The following is an 18124-nucleotide window of genomic DNA, read 5'->3' on the forward strand; positions in this document are numbered from 1 at the left end:
CTCTACCTGCACTTCATTAGCCAAAAGAGTGTCAAACCAGGAGGTTGGTAAGTTATTTCTGTGGTGGTCAGCCACCTCCCTTAGAGGGTTTTCTTCAAGTCCTCAAGGAGCTTTTGATCTTGATACTGAGGAATGATGGGAAGATATTTCTAGTCATTACCTTCAGCAGCTACCTCTAATATATGATGCATCAGAGGTCTTTTTACTGGCAGGAAGGGCACATGTCAGCCACCGAGAATGGTGGCAACACCCTGACAGTCCTCCCCACTTTCTTTTAAAGTTTAAATTTTTGGGAACTACCCCTAGGACAGGAGCTTTTTAGTTTCGTACTACTAAACTGACTTTAAATTCTCTGTAATTAAGATCTTAGAGAGACCTCCTTGCTCTTACGGAGATTTTTGATGTTACCTTCTCATTCCAATGCTTCCCCTCAAATTGTGGTTCAGTGCCGCCAAACGGTAGGAATATTGCTCATTATCTGCACCACACCGGAACAGCACAGAAAGAGTACTCTTGCATCTGGCTTTTTCAAGTTGTGCAAAACACTAAGCAAGCCATGGATTCGAGTCCATGGCAATTTTAGAGGAATTCAGATCAGGTCAGGTATCTCTAAGAAGAGTACACAAGACACATATATGTATCCTAAGAACCTGCAAATTAAATCCAGCTGGGCAAGTCTAACACCTCCCCGGAGAACTCTTAACTTGACAGTAGATCTCAGGGCCGGACTTCACTCATCTGCAGGTTTGAAACCAGATATGATCCAAAACTGAGCTGAGCTTCAAAAGATTGTGAATAACTTCTCCCTGTTATTTTAGGGGTGAATAAGCTCCTCACTTCTCCAGGGTCATGGAGAAGGACGCAGAACTCAAGATACTGCAACTGCAGGCTGTTTTCAGAGGACTTACAGACTATCTACAAAGTGCACGCTCAGGAATCTCATGCTGATTGTCACAGTCACTTAATTTTCAGGCTGAAGCTTTCCCTTCCAAGAGAAACAGACAATTCTGAAAAAAGACCAACAGGACTATGCACATTATTTTCAATGCTTCCCTAAAAACTGAGCAACTTCTACAGAGTCTTAGGAAGTACATGAATAGCAGGAAGAAAAAGTCACCATTGCCTGATAGTGTTACCTATTTATTTTAGTGATCGCACAAGAAAATCAACCATAATAACAACCTTAACAATTTAAGAAATTAGATAAAGAGATTATGATATAGTATGATTTTTTAAAGGAGACCATTTCTGAAAGTGACTAACAGAGCTCAGGAGAAAGAGGTACGCCCTGATGCCTTCAAGCGTGTACCCATATTTAGAAACATGAGCAGGACCAGAAAAGTTAGCTACAAACAGGTTGTTGCAGGAATGTCCTAAAGAATACTTTCTGGGTTCCCTTGTCCTGAAAACATTATAAAGACAAACATTTCTGAAGACATTGCTAAAGCTTTGAAGTTTTATTTGCAGATACACTCAATTGTAAATACCCTCTATTCTTAATCTTCTGTTTAACATAAAAATCAGTATAGTTTTACATTTAATTTCATAGTCAATGCTTATTTTATATTTATTTAATCTAAGATTTTCAGATGCTACTAAGCTAAATGGCACAGAACTCAATTGTTAGAATATTTTATTTGTAGGACAAAAATTTAAAATGTGGAGTTTTCTTCCTCATTTGAAACTAAGATCTAAATATTGGAAGTCCCTGCTGTTCAGTAATGTCATGGTTTTGAACAGTTCTACTCATCACGTAATTTAGAGTCATGCTGCAACAACCTCCAGACGGGTGCACTCTTGCAGCCACTAGGAATCCAATGCAAGCCAGGGTGCTCCAGATAAATCCAAATGAAAATTGCCCATCAGTTTGCGCTTACTTCCCATTTGGCATCTGCCAAGTCTTCAGCTGGAGAAGGGAAACCTTTCCCTTGAATGAGACCAGACACTTTCTCCCTGTCAACAATTAAAAGATGAATAGTGGTGTAGAAGACAGTCACAGGCCACAGGCTGCACGAAGCTACACTGCTGGTCGTATACGTGCCTGTGCTGCAGTGCACCTCTGCCATTTCAAACACTTCTCACCCCATGTCCAGGGGCTGCTCTTTTGCTTCAGGTTAAATATGCATCTCAGTGCCCTGCAGCAGCATGACTTTAATCCATCATTGAAAACCCCAGATTTCTTTTTCTAACAGATTTTTAAGTGTGCTCAAAGAGTTCAAGAGAATGTGCCAAGAACATCTTAGAAAACTTGCCAGACTGTAAGAAGTGCCCACATTCTGGGGGAAATCCTCATCCCATCAGCCACTGGAACTTGTGTTCAAACAGAAAATGAAAGACACATCATTTATCAGGATGTCTGTTTGATCAAGTCAGAAAATGAGAAGTGATAGTACCTGGCCTGAATGAACAAAGTAGTTCTTCTTGAACTGTAGTTCTGCCAGTAGTAATAGAAATTGAAAAGAATGTATCTGTTCACTAAAAATACTCTTTATGTTTTACCATCTGCAGCTCAGAAGTTTATAAGCTGTTTTAAAATTCTTACTTTAATTAGCAACACTTGCGCTGGAACACCATAGAACCATTTTGTCCACTGGCTGTTTTGAGACCTTCAGTCTTTGGAAGCATGTGTTAACACTTATCCGGCTTCTACCAATCTTAATCAACTTGCTTCAACTTTGTAATTCAAGTTATCAACTGTGTTATCAACATAGTCAAAGGATGAGATTTGTCTTTGTGGCCTCAAAGATTTGTTTCCAAGACCACGGTTCCTATGGCAAGAAGTTGGGTATTAGGTAAACCCCGCCAAATGGGTTTGGTCGATTTTACATTAAAGAAACACCAGAATGGGAGACTCTTTGAAATGGTCCCATATTCCTTACACTGAAGTAGTGGAGAGAAAGGAAGATCCATTTCAAGTTGGAGGGCTCACCCAGTGCCATGATGCTGATGTCATGAGCTGGAGGAGCAGCTGGCATCTGCAGAATCACAACTTTCTATCCTGGCTCCCAACTGCCTTCGTCGGTACAAGCCTGGAGAAGGGACCAGCTCCTTCTTTCAGGTGGCCTTGGCTGTCAGTTGGGGTTGTGTTTCAAAAAAGCAGCACAGCTAAGGTTCTGAAGGTCCAGAGTTTGAATGAAAGCCACTGCGTTCAGGAGAAGGTTATGATTACCCAGCGTTAAGGGAGCAGAGGAGAAGCACAAGAGGCAAAAATGGCCGCCATTGGGAATGACTGCTCCTTCCATGTTTATTTCCCCTGTGCACAGGGAAGTGCTATAGATTTTAGAGTGTTTTGTGTCCTTGGTTTTCTTGACATATCCGTGCCAAAAGGGAGGTTTGTTACGTAAAGTTAGAAGTTGGTAAGTCACTCTGTCTGGGTCGTGGCCGCATCTGTAGATCACATAGCTGATTCTCGGAAGTGGAGAGGAGAGCTGTGGACCACTTCTCCTGTGAACTGGGCGCAGACACTCAAGGAACATCTGAGTTAAAAATCGCACCTAAAGATCACTCATCAGTTTCTTATTGAATCAACTTCATCTTGATTCTGAAGAAACAGGCCATGTTTATCATTTCTGCTTCTAGCGACTACCTCAATTTCTGCAAAATCAGTTATTTCAAACAAAGTCCTTCAAAAGGGGTTTGTGCTTCAAAGAAATATCTCTATTCCACCTGGTGACAATCCAGGGGTGAGTGTAGGACTCTTCGTCACTGCATCCATTTCAGCATTGGGGATTGTCCTGGTTTGGGCTAAACCAGAACTAATTCTGGTTTAGTGATTTTACTTTTCAGTTAAGTCTCTTCTAACTAACTGCACTTTCTGAAATCAACAGCAGGTTTTTCCAGACAGTGACTGCTTCTAGCAGTGGTAAGGCCTGATGTTTATAGTGAGTACCAAGGAATGGGATGCAGACAGGACCTTGCTTATACTTGTTCTTATAGTGACCAAGGTCACTGCTGAATCTTGTACTCGGTGATGGGGTGCCACAAGTGAAAAGGGTCAGAAGCATGTAAAAGGTCGCAGCTGCAGGGAGGAGCGAACACGAGAGGTGACCCAAAACTGACCAACAGAGTATTCCATCCATATACGCCATATTCAGTATAAAGCTGAGAGATCACGAGGGTCAATCTCTCTACTTTGATGGCCGACATCTGAGGAGGACTCTGTCTGTACTTCTATCTTCTATGACAATCTGTGCATCCCTGAATCTAGTGCCTGAGTCCAGCTCCTGCATCCGGTTCCTGTCTGCTGCTGAGTCCAGCCTGGGACTGCTCCAGTGCCCGCCCTGCAGCGTGGTGGTAACGTATCACCATCAGGGTGTGGGGGAGTTGGGTTCACTGTTGGTTTTTTATCTATTTGTAAATATTTCTATATATATTTTTACATACTGTACATATATATTTGTCACCGTACTACTGTTCTACCTGGACTACTCTATCATCTCCCCCTTGATTAAGACCAAAAAGTTTTAAACGAGGTGATTCACAGTTAAGGCAACCACTAGGCTAGGGGAACATAGTGTGAGTTACCCATAAGTCACTGTCCTCATGAGGGTTCCAGGTGCAGACTCTGCCACTGTGGAAAACCTCTTGGCTGTGACACTGTGCTCATTAGGGAGACGGGGGAGATGTTCACACTGTTCGGCAGATCGAGTGATACAAAATGAAGGTAGGCAGGAGCAAGTGCCTTCGAGCAACCAAAGTGACTTTCTTTTGCCACGCTGATGTTTCCAATGGGAATCAGAAGAAAAGGATTACAAGGTCCCAAATGTTCAAGTTTTCAGTTTCAGTTGAGAATCTTTCTGGCTTTTGTTTCTTACTCTTTATTTCCCCATAGACCCCTGTACATTGACAGTGATAAGAGTCCTAGGATAAGATTTGCACTTGTACAGCAGCTTTCATTTGAGATTGCCTTGATTATCCCATTGTGCATGAAAGGAAACTCAGCCACAGGTCAATCAAGTGACTAATAGATTTTTTTTTTTCCCCCAGCATCTCATGACAAGTCTGCAGTGCAGTAAGTAGACTGCTTTACTCTTCTTACCTAGGAACAGTACTCCACCATGAAAGCTCCACTGACCTAACTCAAGACAACTTTAGAGCTCTCTGGAACTTCAGATCACTTGAAATGTTCTAAAATATCAGAAGCTTGTCCCACAAAATCTTAGCTGTCCGTTCACAGCAGTGCACTGTGTACTAACGCATTGAGTCCATTTTTATAGTTTTATTTATGAGATCTGAAAACTGATTTCTCCTGCAGCAGTAGTACAGCAACATCTCCTGTTACTGGGAAAGACAACCCGCAGACTGCCTGAGGATCAATTGTGCCTTCCGTCATAGCAAGCCTCATTATACGAATGGACTTTTTTTTTGCCACCTAGTAACAGGAGTACAAGGATTTTCTCAACAATTTCTTCATTAGAGGAAGTAAAGACTCTTTCCTGTGCTTCCTTCCAGTGCTTACATAATATATAGGAAGAATTACATCAAGAAATGTCCCACAGCAAATCTATCAGGTATGATCCCAGCAGGCTGCAGGCAAAGAAAGGCATTGGATTGGCCGTTGGATAGGGTTGCCACAGGAATTCTTTCTGCCGTCACATTACGAAGCTTCGTAACTATCTTTACATGAAGGATGAAGTCACAAATGGCAATTCAGGTTGCTGAGGTCCAGGGAGGAAAAATGTTGCTTTGCTTGGGTATTGGCTAGATTAAGTCTCTCTAGAAGTGAAGATGGTCAGGAGGCAGGTAATGACTTAAAAGTAGTGTGCGTGGTGGGGTGAGGAGGTTGGTAGGGGCACTAGTAGCAATTTCTGCTCCTAGAGCACAATGTGCCATGTGGATGAGACACCCCTTGAACAGATACCATCAGATTACAGTGCAGGAAATCTTTTCCGATGTTCTTCTAATGAAGCATAAGTTATTTTCATGAACTTTATAGTCTTTCTCCAAATCTACACCATGTACATAGTGAAGAGAGTTGCGAGTCAGAAAATATTGATAGAACACAAATATCTACAAGGTAAAAATGGGCAATCCTGTGCTCAGCATTGCTAAATTCATCAGGTTTGCCTATGCTGTAAATATGTGAAAAGCGACTGGAATACAGAAGTTTTCTGACTCCCAATTAATGTATCCACCAGCTGGGAGAGATAGCCAGCCTTTTCTAAACAGCGTAGAACAATCAAAAAGAGCCTCTTTCTTCAGCAAGGCCTCATCTGTCCATTCCGAGGAGTGAGTACCCCTGCTTTTTCATCCTTTCTGTAGCTGGAAGATGCTCTTTGGCCAGCCTCCACAGAAGTTTCTTCCTAAGAGGCACAGTTGGTCTCTTTAATGTTTCCATCAGTATGTCAACGATTTCAAAACTATTTCTGCTGGTCTGAACCTGGTTTGATATTCTGTTCCCTCCTAAAAAACTAAATGGAATGTTCTTTTCTGCAGATGCGCCATTGCAGCATGGTGTCCAAGGCAGTGTTCTGCATCCAGCCCATCGTCTGCAATCACTCAGAAATCAAGTAAAAATTTCACTACCAATTCACCTTCCGCTGATTATAAATCTCAGTGCCGAAGATGCTGAAGAGGACAATGACGAGGATGATGAAGAGAATCATAAACAATTTTCTTGCTTTCTTCTACAAGGGAGTAGAATGGGATTTTTCGACTATCACAATGTACTTGACAACAGATGTATTACAATACACCCTACATTTATAAAGAGTGTTGCTGAGAATTATTTGAAATGGTTTCCAGCTTACCCCCAAGCTATTGGAACTGGTAGTTGCCAGATGTGAGCGAGGCAACGTTTTCTAACTCCTGTGAAATGCCTAGCTGTATCTTTCAATCTTTTCAGTCTGAGGAAGCCACATGAAGTTAAAAGAATCAAAAACGTAGGGCTTTGCTAATCTTCATAGCCTTAACTGAGACAAGGTGGGAGCACTCACTTCACCTGCTCTGCTGGCAGTAAATTACAGCACAGTAACTTTGGGCCGAGGGTTTGTGACAAGCACTCCCTGGGGACATGTTTAATCTAAAGATTTCCTTTTGGCTGTCAAAGGACGGTTTCTAAATGGAGTACTGAAGATGGTTTTGAATAATTTTGAATCAGCAAACGTTAGCTTCTTCAGCTGTGATGCGACTGCAATTCCCTTCTGCTTGGAAATACCTAATGTTGTGGAATCACATTTCTGTCCAGAGGCAGAGGTTGCAGGCAGAAAAATACAAAATTGTGACCTGAAATGAAATTCATTGTGGTATTTGAAATTATGAAATCTTGTGGAAGGTCTTTGTAGAGCTCTCTAGTTATCACTTCAAAATATTCCCTACAGCTGTCTCTAACTGGGTGCCTAAGACTGACGCAGACATTGAAGAGGAAAGAGCAATAAAAGAAATATGCCACAAATCTGATAAACAGGAAATTAGCCACTCTTCCCTAAAGGAAGAGTTCCTCTTGATGACAATATAGTAAACTCTGGGTGGTTTTTTCCCTCTTGGGGAATGTTTAGGGATGAGGCACCCTCACAAACACCAGTCAACAAAAACTATGTCCTTGGGAGAAGCAGCTGTTCCCCGTGGAAGCTACTGAGCGAGACTTGCAGAAAGGTAAGTCCTTTCCATCTTCTTGGGCAATGCTTGACACTTTTCAAATTACTGTTACAGGGAGAAGCTATGAGACAGATGGTCTTTCATGTGATTTTCCTCCAAGATCAAGATTTGTGTAGTCTAATTTATCTATCCTGAGGTTAGGACTGTACTTTACATTTCTCATCCAGGCTCTTGGTTGTAAGCGGAGAGAGAGGGGTACTCTCACGGGGCTATTTCTTGCACCGTAAGGTAGTGCCAAAGAAAGGTGAGAGGGATCACTCTCCCAGAGGTGCTCCATGTTCTCCGCTGTCTGTCTGGCTTGTGTAGATGATCAAATGTAGCGACACGTCACCTCCTCTGTATCTACGTGTAGATGAAATAAATACCCCCTGGTATTTATTCCCTGGGAGTGTCTTCTAACGATAGTAAAAAAAGAGTTCCATTTTGTTTTGCATGTTGGGCTTTCTCCAACATACGTAAGGTCAAGGAAATACAAATGAATAAATATTTACCTCCGTTATTATTCTTGAGCAAGTGGCATGACTGAAAAAACATCGGTATGAGTTATTTTACTGAATACATAATAGTGTAATTCCATGTTAAGAGAGAGAGTTATATTCATAATGTAACAAGACACCAGAGCGATCTGTGGATCAGTCATCAAAAATTGCTGGGGAGGAATAGGACCTGCTAATTTGAATAAAAAAAGGATACTATTGTTTATTAAATATTAAAATAGTTTTGATAAGCTGTTTCTGTCAAGCATTGAGGTATATTTAGACTACAAATGAGAAAATCAGTAACAGATAAATGAGTCTAGCTGGTCATAGATGTCTGTCTTTATAATTAGATACATTCAGAGAAACGGCAAGAGATGTTTCCCCAAAGCATTTCTTCCAATTCAGTTCTCTGAGGCTTTAAGTACTAGGATGAAAATACCATCTTGAAAATACCATAAATTCGATCAGACAGGATTCATAAATGTCAGTCATGAAAAGGGAGAAGCTCAGGAAGTTTGTAGCTGGACCTGTACTTTGGCACGATAGTCTTCTCTAACCAGTGTGTTATAGTATGTTTGCTCTGCGAGCATGAGAGTTTCCATCACTCACACTAGACAGGATCCAAGTAAGTGACAAAAGAGAAAGAAGGATGTAAAAGGAGAGGTTGAAGGAAATCGCACTGAAGGAATCACTAGCTCATAGAGGTGAGAGGAAGAGAATGGCAGTGCCATTCCCTGTGCTTATGCACAAGCAGCCAGAACAGTCCTTCTGTTGCCTTTCCAGGTGATGGTAATACAGATCCTACAAAAGGTAATGATACAAAGAAGGAAGGAGAGAGATCCGGAAGGAGAGGACCAAGACAGAGTAGTCCCAGAAGAGATTGTAGATCCTTTCAAAACGGAGGTACTGTACTTTAGCTTTGGCTTCTCATTGCTGAAAATCATGTGGTAAATAGAATAACTGAATGGATTTGGGATCCAACGGGAAACTATGATAATACTTCCACGTTGTGTACAAACAAAAAAAATTAGCATTATTGTGCAATTAATAATTTGCATTAATGGGATTAAGCCAGAAGTAATGAAATTTGACAGGAAATGGTCAGTCATTAGGCTGCAGAGCCTGATGCAAAATCAACTGTCTAGCATGAACCCATGCTATGACCTTGCATCTAGCGCTTTCACAAGCAGGCAGAAAGCAGCGGATTGGCTTAGGGATTACTTTAGTCTAAAAGCAGTTGATGCCTTTGGGAAGATTTGCAACACAGGAAAATTCTCTTTGTTCGAGTCAAGGATGTCTGTGGCAGAATCACTACCTTTGGAGGATCTTGTCAGCCTCGCGGAAATGCTGTGTTGGGGATTCAAGTAGTTTATTACTTGTAGAATATTGGAATTAATTGTGTAATTGCTTACATTTAGGCTGAATTGAAACTTGTTTTACTTCAATTAGCATGTGGGATGTCGCTTAGCACGTGTTAAGGAAGACTAGTTGTTCAGCTCAGATAATAAAGCTTCCCATGGCATGAATCGCCTGGGGCGATCTGGTAGAATACTTGGCATAACTTGCTTAGCATGAGTAGCTAGATTTACTGAAACCTTAGGCTGCACGTGGGGAACTTACGCTGAACTTTTAAATAGATGAAGGGAGGCAGCCACATCCAGGGAAAAATATGGAGGCTCCATTCTCAGTGGAAACTGCATTCTCTCTGAGAGGAAGTTTAGAAAGCAAAGGAGTCCAGTCTGAACCTCACGACTCGGACAAGGATCTCCCAAGACTCTGCTATAATATGCTGCAAGATTACAAGTGATCTTTAAAGCACTGGAGAGAGAGTCTGTATTGAACACTGGCTTGTATTTCAGAGGTGATCTGCCATTCACCCAATGCATTTGCTGATACTGCAGCTCATATTCTTCATGCAGGGAAAAGAAATCCACAAGGAAAAACATTCTATCAGCCCCAAACAACCATTCAGGTAACTGTTTGATAGAATCTTTGACAATCCAGTCTTTTTACTGAAAGTGACATGTCTCTCCCGGCCTGGAAAACGAAAAAGTGCTCTTAACACTTCCCCAACCAACACCCGCAGGATTCTGGTGAGCTGAGCAGTCAGAAAGAGCAGTTAATAGTTTCCTTTCTTTGCAGACATGGAACTTTGCCTCTATAACCAACCCGTGATTCCTAATTCTGTAGAACATTACTGACATGAAAGCCAAATATGTACCTGCCTTTAAAGTGAGGCGCTACAAGAGGTGGGTTTTGGCTTGTAGCACTGGACAAAGCACAGCAGAGACTATCTGAGCGCAAGCTAGTTGCCTCTCTGTTTGCTTGTTGTGAAGCACCTGCAAGAGCTGAATGACGATCAGCCGAGGTCCAAACGCATCAAAGGACTCCGGCTACAAAACATTCACAAGATACCCTAAGGACCATGAATCCATCTTACAGCTCTGTTGGAAGCAGAGATCAGAACCTCTGTCTTGTGTCTCCTGTTGAAAGTTTACTCCTCAACTTGTTTCTGAAAGAGCACGTATTTTTACTCCAATAAACCACGCACACTATGTTTGGTATATCTGTTTTGACAACAGAGCCAGGAAGACACGGAATTGAACAGAAAGGGAGAACAACCCGTAGAGAGGAGAAAGCGATGAAGTGAGTACTGTGAGTTACAAGAAAAATCTCAACTGAAATAAGGAAATTATCAACTGGAAAACCCAAAGATTATAAAATTGCAAATTTGCAAGTTTGATCTGTTCCAATAATGTGACAGTTGAACTGAGTTTTCCAAACTATGTTTTAAGGCGTGATTGCTGATAGGAATAAATATTTTTTGTTTGACTGAGCAGTTTCAGAGGACTTTGAATGTCAACAGCAGAGTAATACATTCCGGAAAGCAGCTTTTTTGGTGGGAAAGCCAGATTCTTAGCTAGATTAGGTGTTTGCCAGGGGTTTGGGGGTCCATCAGAGTTTGATCTTGATGTTTTGCCTTTTTAGCAGGGCAGCTTAGCTATGTCAGGAAGTAAATGATCTTCACAGCAAACCTTTCGGAATTAACTGAAATGTGGTTTTGCACCCATTTTACCCTAATGGCTGGGTAAAGACTGCGAGGAAGACTGATAAGAAGGATACTTTAATATTGCTTTCTGAAGAAAGAAACCTCATACTACAACACATAGATGTGACTTCATGTCTTGATCTCAGACGTTTTTTTCCATTTTTGCATTGACCTGACATCTGGTCATTCCTAGAACACGTTCAGTTTTGGAGGAGAGGCCTTCAAACTACTTTCTCTAACACTGGGATCCAGTAATTCTCTCGGTGGCACCTGGAACGGTGACTATAAAAGTGTTTTGCTTCCTTGGCACCTCTTCTTCATTGTGGCTGTTTAGAACAGGAGGATGTATCACATCCCTTCCAGGGTGCCTTCTAGCCGAAACAATTCTATGGGTCCATGAGAAATACAGTCATACATTTCTCTGTCCTACTTTATTAAGGATATCTTGCATAAAACCTCATTTATAATGATGTCATTTCTATTCTATTTAGAAATAAAATTTTTAGTCATTTAAACTTATAAAACGCTGTCATGATTATAATCACGTATGCAGCTGGGCATCTCTTTCCTTAATAGAGAGAAGATTAGAAAAGCCTAGAGTATCTGGTTTAGCTAAGAGTTACAAAACATACCAAAGAGACAGGAAACATCTTTTGAAAATCAAGGACTAAGCATATTGAAAATGTTTCCCCCCCTCTAATTAGATGTTAGAGTTCCAAATTGTAGCAGGGGATGCCTTGTGGCAACACGTTCTATCTTGTCCACCTGAGGCAACTTAAAATCTCAGTTCAGGGGGGTATTGTGTCCTGTGCTGTTTGCACATCTTGAAAAAGGCTTTGAATCTCATTTTTTTCCCTGTAAAAGAAATGGAAATTTTACCTTTACTGGTTGTTCAATGTCTCCATAATGTAGAATATTAAATTTGTTAGGACTGATATGAAAGCCAAATATGTACCTGCCTTTAAAATGAGGCGCTACAAGAGGTAGGTTTTGGCTTTTAGTACTGGACAAAGCACAGCAGAGACTATCTGAGCACAAGCTAGTTGCCTCTCTGTTTGCTTGTTGTGAAGCACCTGCAAGAGCTGAACGACGATCAGCTGAGGTCCAATAGCATCAAAAGACTCCGGCTACAAAACATTCACAAGATACCCTAAGGACCATGAATCCATCTTACAGCTCTCTTGGAAGCAGCGATCAGAACCTCTGTCTCATATCCCTTGGAGGAATGGCCCAACCTTTTGCCTGCACTCTGTGCTTCAGTGTGACATTTCCTTCTCATCTCCCCCCTGTCTGTGTCCCCCATGGACGGAACAGGGACTCTGCTATGCAGTTCCACAGTTCGAAATGTGGACTAGCAGAGCGTCCTCGTAGTTCTTGCAAGCTTCACCTTCTAGCTTGCTGTGAAAACCCACATGGATGCATTCCTGTGTGACCTACTGTAGGTGGCCCTGCTCTGGCAGGGGGGTTGGACTAGATGATCTTTCAAGGTCCCTTCCAACCTCTAACATTCTGTGATTCTGTGTAAGCTGGAACACTGCTGAGCACTGCCCTTTCTTGGGTGAATCCTTTTCCTGCTACCTGATTTTGCAGAAGATGGCCAGAAAAATGTTCTCCACGTGGTCTCATTAGGTTTTGGAGAACATAAGCCTGCTCCAGGAGCTTGGTCCAAAGCAGGTGGCTCAGAAAAGTGCAACTCGGTGCTTTTGTGTTTCCAAGCCCTCCAGACAGCCCAGTTGTCAGTAGTCCTATAAGTTTACCCAAGGCAGTTCCTACTCACAGTTAGGCCATTTTGAGTCCAGGCTGAGATGCAAATTCTCTTGAGGCACCACATAGATGCAAAGCACCTAAAACACCCTTCTGTACTCCCTCACGAGGCTTGCTACCATATTTGGTTCATTTGTGCAAGTACCACATGGTTCTCAAACATCTGCTTGGGAAGCTTTTAGAGGGAAAAGATTTGAACAGAATGTTTGGAAACATGGGTGAATTATAGGAGGATGAAATATATTCCCCTGTTAATTACCAAAATACAAAGCAAATATTCAGTTCTCTGCCAGCTTATTCTAGCGTTCAGCACATGGTTTGCCTTTGCCCAGAAGGAGACATCAGCTCTGAGACTCTTCAGACTCTCTGGAGTTTGGCATGTGGAGGTCTTGGAAGAAGCACCCAGGTTTCACCTGCGAGAGAAAAGAAGTGGCTTCACAATTTCGAGGCTGGGTTTCTGTGTCGCTGCTAAGTTGTGTAGAAAGAGCCAGACAAGTTTGAATGTGGTCAGTGAGCTCAGAGGCATCTCTGGAGATACTTGGGAGGGAAAGAGGAAACCCCTTCCATATATGTAAGGGATAAGCAGAATAATCTGGGGTTTGGAGGTTGGTTGGTTCATTTCTGTGGTCTATTTTCTCAGGTTTTGAATTCATTACTAATGGCTTATCAACGCAGTGCAACTCGAGTTGTATTTTACCCTTTAACTTTGCTGAGTTAGACCTCAGTTAGAGGTTTCTGTGCTGCAGACTGTGAAATCTGAAGAGCATTAAGTCAGATATTTCCCATTTTGCTAGAATTTCCTTGATGGTTTAAAGCGCTGCAGGGAGCTTCTCCTCTCTGCTGCACGGTTTTTGAATTTTCAGCTTGTTGGCAGTTACAAAAAATGAAAAAGAGATCACATTTGTGTTTCCTCAAATGAAAATAAAATGTTTTCTTCAGAATTTTCAGTGTCTTAATCAAAAACAGTGATAAAATGCAGTGTTTCATCAAAATGAATGGGAACCCATGTTTCTAGCCAAGCTGCTATTTTATAGGAGCCCAGCTTTTCTATGAAGTTTTTCCTCAACTGTGAAATCTGTGTGGTGTGCAAAACACAAAAGAAACAGCCTTGTCTAAGGATTGAGTCAAGGTATCAAGCAGTATTTGAGGAAAATATTTCTGTGGTCAGCCTCCCACCTTTGCATACACGCAACAGCATCATGTATGGGAAGCACAACCATGAGGAGATTTTAAGGGTGCATTGGGTTCTGTGTTTAAATATTTCACAAAACATGTTTCATTTTTACCGTGGCTGCATTACACTTTTGCCAATAAGTGCCTATTTAACTGCCTTTGGCTCTCTTCTCTATCTTCAGTTTCTCTGAAGTTACGTGCTTAGGGTGCAACTTTGGCCTTTTACTACTTCCTCAGCACCCAGACCAAAAGCAGTATCAGGATATTAGTCTGTGCTTCTACTTCTTGATAATATTTGTAGGTGAAAAGAGGAGATGAAAGCAAATAGGAAGATTTCCTAGATGCTTCTGAGCTATAACTGCTGCTTGTCCCAGCAGCAGCAAAGCTCAACCCTGCTGCTGCCATCCGTGTCAACAGCACTAACAATGGGATCCTCTCCAAGAAATGGCTGAAAGCAACAGCTTTTGCCTGCCTGAACGAAACTACTGTTTTCACACAAGCTCCTTAAAAAATTAGAAGTGGGAGGGAGGTGGTGTGACTGTGTGGTTAATGAACTGAGGGAGGGAAGGGCCATTTTGGTGCTTAAGGTTACGCAGTTGAATATTTGACAAAGGGCAACTTTGTCTTCTTTGGGCACAGGGCAAAACCCTGGAGGATGAAGTAAAGTACAAGTAAGGCTTCCCAACCTGTTCTTAACCCTTGGGTGAGGATGGAAGGAAGCAGTTCTGAAGACCCAAGTATGTCAGGGCTCACTGCACAGGGTGTGCTAGGAGAGACAGCACTTTCTCACATGGCTCGAACAACTTAGCTCTTCTATCCATGTCCTTAGGTTTACTTGTTTGTTCCTTCCATGGCAGCATGCACAGCATAAGGCAACAGGAAGGAAACCTGCCCTGGTTTCAATTAATGTGCACAGCTGTTTTTACATACCTCTGGGTCGGTGGATGCTGAAAGAGCAGCAGATCAATATAGAGCACCTACGGTGTCAGCAGAGCGATAGGCATGAAACCCGCAATTCAAAAAACCTATTTCAAAGCCCGAAGCTCCCAACAGCTTTACAGCTGCAATGACTTGAGAGTTTTGTTTTGACAGATGCTGCAAACCATATCAACACGCAGCACAAGTCCAAAACATTGTTTTAAGGAGCGTGAGAAGGTAAAACCAAAAGTATGACACATCAAGTCAGGCTACAATGCTCTGCATGAGCCTTCTGAGACACAGTGTCCCCCAGGCTCTTTCATTGCCTTACTTATGCCTTGAGCTCGTCCAAGTCTATGCAGTTTTGCATCATAGAGATGGGATAGATTGAAGGAAGTTTTCCATTTTAACCAGTGCACTGACAAAGTAGGTATTAAAGGAATATGCACCCGTTTACCTGCTGGTGGAAAAACTCTTTGGAAAACAAAAATTCAAAGACCATCTGAAGGAGGTTATCAGACTCCTGGAAATAGCTGAGCTACCGCACTACAGCCCGGTCCCCTGACAAGCAGTAGCAGGCCCCGGGGGAATGAATAAAAAGCACAGGCAGGTGCGTTTGCTGTTTTGCTGTGAGTGACTTCTTCACAGGTAAGCAACCCAGTGTGTTTACTTCAGTTCAAGTTTGTTTTGTTTACATTGAGTACCATTGCTGCGAACTTCCCATGAGGTGACACAAAGCAACAGGTTACAAAAATGCCATCAACATCCATTCTGACAGCATCCATGTCACAATACACAACGATGTACCGGAATTATACAAAGACAAAAAAAAATATATATAGCTAATTATTCTGACTAGAACTGAAACTGACAGCGAGAAAGAAAAGAGCCCCCCGCCCGGACCCCGAGGCCCCTGCAGGAATCCATACCAATGCTTTGGCAGCATCATAGCAATAAAGCGATAACCAGCCCTTCCCATGCCAAGCCCTTGGATGTGTAACATCAGAAATTCCTTGCTCAGAGAAATAGTTCCATCCCTTAAAGCACTTTTTTTTCCTTTCTACCCCCTCCACCCCAACCTGAATCAGCTTCATGTTTTTTTACACAGGGTTAATACTTATTAAAAATAATAAACAAGTGAGGGGTATAGGCACCATAGACTGCTCGGACAGTTAAATGCTCTAGTAATGGAGTCGAAGATATCCCAGCTTGAAACTCAGCTGCCCTTTGATTAGTTCCATCTGAAACAAGAGTCTGATCAGCAGTGTTACTGAAAAGGCGGGCGAAAAGAGCGATCCCACTTCTTCATTAGTAGTAGCACAGTCAAGAATCAAAACCACCCCATCTCTCAGTGTCGGCTGCCTGCTTCAGCTTCAGGCTTCATGGTTTGGATTTCTGCTCGTCAGTCCATTCCTCAGGTCTAGTGCTCCCCCCAGACCCCACGTACATCAGTGCTGCAGGAAACAGGCATATCCATGTGCCTAGCAAACCCCCCCACCCGCCCACCCCCTCTTCTTTTCACAGTCTCCAGATTTCTTCATGTATGTTCATGCCTCTCTATTCTCTAATGAGGTATTATTAGATACTAACAATGCCTGCTCTCCTATGGGCATTAGCACAGACCAGTGACACATGAACAAAGCTCTTCAGCCAACCATTAAAAAAATATTGCACTTACTTTAACCTTAAGCCCAACCTGCACAGGGAAAAAAAAAAATAACCAAAAGTACTAAACAAAACCCCATCACTCTGGAGCAAACTATTTTATGCACATATAGTGTCTTTTCCTTCACGTTGTTCAGTTGAATTTGGTCCAGTATTTTAAAAAAATGTCCAGAAACTAAACAGTTCAAAAGACACCGCAGGTTCGTTAAGGCTTTGTCTCCCCAGTGCTTCAGAAAGTTAAAGGTTTCTTTCTTTCATTGTCTGTGTACTGCAAAGCAGCCGTCTCCTGTGGCAGAACAACTGGCCGTTCAAACCATCCAAAGCAAAAAATCAGAAGCAAGGGAAGATGGGTGTGCTTCATGGTTTCGCCTGGAACTGAACAAACAGAATGCTTTAGAAATAAAAAAGGACACATACACAGTTCTTGGCATTTGTTTTCACCAGCCCTCCACACAATCTGGGACTGCAACCCACCAGTACAAGCAGCTGGGCTCTGGGACTCAGATTAGACCATAAACTACCTGAACATGAGGAAAAGTGAGGCAAATGAGGGTTCATTTTATGGGTAGGAGAATACATACGCAGAGGCCAATAACGGCACATGTGCAACACCACAGACACACAGCGGGGACGGCTGGTGCTGGTGCCCACAGCCCAGCTCTCCATCAGCTCTTTCAGAAGCCACTTTGGGTTGGAATTCCGTAGCTTCTTGCTTCCCCCTAAAGCAAATACTAAGCTTATGGCTGGGTTGTTACTGCCACCTAATGAACTGAAGCTTGAATGGCAGTGACGTGCATCCTCACAGCTTGTCCCCACCACCAAGCCTCTCGGCAGGTCAGACCCATGTATTTCACTCTGCAGTGGGGGACTGGGCTGGGTTGGCTGCAAACAGCTCAGGCACTGGGGGTCAGTGGAAAGGCAAGACGGTCACAGAATCATAGAATGTTAGAGGTTGGAAGGGACCTCAAAAGATCACCTAGTCCAAACCCCCTGCCAGAGCAGGACCACCTAGAATAGGTCACACAGGAATGTGTCCAGGCGGGTTTTGAATGTCTCCAGAGAAGGAGACTCCACAGCCTCTCTGGGCAGCCTGTTCCAGTGCTCTGTCACCCTCACAGTGAAAAAGTTTTTCCTTATGTTCATGTGGAACCTCCTGTGCTCCAGCTTGCACCCGCTGCCCCTTGTCCTATTATTGGCGATCACCAAAAAGAGCCTGGCTCCATCCTCCTGACACTCACACTTTATGTATTTATAAACACTAATGAGGTCACCCCTCAGTCTCCTCCAAGCTAAAGAGACCCAGCTCCCTCAGCCTTTCATCGTAAGGGAGATGTTCCACCCCCTTAACCATCTTTGTGCCTCTGCGCTGGACTCTTTCAAGCAGTTCCCTGTCCTTCTTGAACTGAGGGGCCCAGAACTGGATGCAATATCCAGATACAGTCTCACCAGGGTGGAGTAGAGGAGGAGGAGAACCTCTCTC

This window comes from Leptosomus discolor, chromosome 1 (assembly GCF_034619465.1).
Source record: "Leptosomus discolor isolate bLepDis1 chromosome 1, bLepDis1.hap2, whole genome shotgun sequence".
In the NCBI taxonomy this organism is placed as follows: domain Eukaryota; kingdom Metazoa; phylum Chordata; class Aves; order Leptosomiformes; family Leptosomidae; genus Leptosomus; species Leptosomus discolor.